The sequence below is a fragment of the Cyprinodon variegatus genome, unplaced genomic scaffold (genome assembly GCF_000732505.1).
Source record: "Cyprinodon variegatus isolate N-32 unplaced genomic scaffold, C_variegatus-1.0 Scaffold1108, whole genome shotgun sequence".
In the NCBI taxonomy this organism is placed as follows: Eukaryota; Metazoa; Chordata; class Actinopteri; order Cyprinodontiformes; family Cyprinodontidae; genus Cyprinodon; species Cyprinodon variegatus.
The window spans coordinates 238,888-240,896 of NW_015151561.1; positions in this window are offsets into that span (position 1 = coordinate 238,888).

The window sequence follows — 2,009 nt, forward strand, 5'->3', positions numbered from 1 at the left end:
AACGCAGCACTCAAATCTAAAAGTAATAAAACTGCAACATTGCCTGAATCAACTGTTAAAAGAAGATCATTGTACACTCGAAGCAAAGCTGTTTCAGTACTGTGAGCAGCTTTAAACCCAGACTGAAATTTGGGACCATTTTTTCATTAACATGAAAGTGTTTATCTGCAGTTTTGCTGGATTTGCTTTATATAGTATACAGTACTTAATATATCCTGTTGTTCCATTCAGAGAGTGTGAGAAAGCTGCAGTTTTAGCCAGGAAACCTTTTTCCTGTTCCTTTAAAAATTAGAAGTGGAGTCTTTTGTAGAATTAGTTTACTCGTAGTTTACTAGGCTAATCTCCTCCTGGTGTTTGTCCGTACATCTTTCTTTCATTCACAGTACTCAAACTTGACGGTCATTTTGAGTACTGACATCAGTTTGCTTTATGATTCCCAATCATTCCGAGTTCTGTCTGACAGGAACCAATTGTAGGCATAGATGACAAAGAAAAAAATCTACAGCAATGTTCTTGTAAGTTGTAAATTGGTCTCGAATAGAAAGGTTTTCTTTTAAAAAGGGGGACAACCCTGCAGGGGTGCCGCCATGGGGGCCCTATGAAAGACATTGATATTGGGTCCCCCCAAAAAATTTATGAAAGCTTTAGTGCAATAAAATATTTTTTAACATTAAGGAATTCAGCATTTAAAAAAAAAAAAAATGATGTATTCATGTAATATATTTGTTTAATTTCTTCTCATTTTAAAAACAGAATAAAGAGCAATTAGTTATTCCTTTTCACTTTTTTCATCTCAGGTTTTTACCCAGTTATTTTACACATTTATCTCTCTGGTTCCATGGTGACCACATCAGGATAAGACCAGCCAGAGATGCAGCAGATGATTGGCTGCAGAGCTGATCATTAAACAGAAAGGCTCTGCTCATTGGATTGCTGCCACTGTGCTATGGGCTGCAGGGGGCTCTGCAGACTATAAAAGTATCCAGACACAGATGGAAGCACAGAGCGAAGTTACTGCTGCACAGTGCTGGTTGGTGCTCATCACACAAAAGCTGGAGACCTAACATAGAGACACAGCGCAGCCATGAGTGAGGTAAGGGATATTTATTGAGCTACTAAGCTTCTATTCAGACTCTAAACATCAGGAAATCTTTTCTGTTTTATTAGGCATTCTCTGAAGTTTGCTTGGACTTTTGGTCCAGACAACTGAGCTATTGAAGGCTCAGCTGTTGATATTTTCTACTTAAAACTGATTAATTTTATTGATGAAATTACATTAGAGTTGACAGGTTCTAGATTTTCTCATTTAGTTTTTTTTAAAATGTATTCCTAAGCAACTTTTTCTTTGAAATTATGAAAAAATGAATTGCAGCAAAAAAGATAACATTTATTGCAACACATTATGACTGTTAGAAACTTCTCATGGTTTGTTCCTCCTAAGGACAAAAGGAGGAAAGAAAGCTTGAGGAAGCTGATGTAATAGTAATCAAACTGTTCTTACAAACACAGACAAATACAGCAAGAGTTTGTCATTACCTCATTTGCATGAAATAGACCACAATTTACATGTACATCACCCAAACAAACCAAAGAACAGTCTCTAGATGTTGTTTCTCATGATTAATGTAAGGAACTGAGCTTTCAGTTCCTTACATTAATCATGTGAAGAATGTCAGTATCTGTGTGTGTGTGTGTGTGTGGGTGTGTGTGTATGTGTGTATGTGTGTGTGTGTATGTGTCTTGTTTTGCCAATATAGCCCTGAGAATCGATGTCCCAAAGCTATTTGATAGCCTGATAGATTTGCTTTCCAGGCAGATAATTCAGCTTGGTACTTGTATATGATACTTTATTGAAGATTATTTAGGTATTAAAATCATATACAATGGACAGCGAGACAGAAAGAGAGGTGAGAAAGAAAGAAGGAATAAGAAAGATAGAGACATGAAAGAGGAGAGCACATAAAAAGAGAAAAAATAAAACAAAGAAACAAAAATAAGCAGTTACAAAG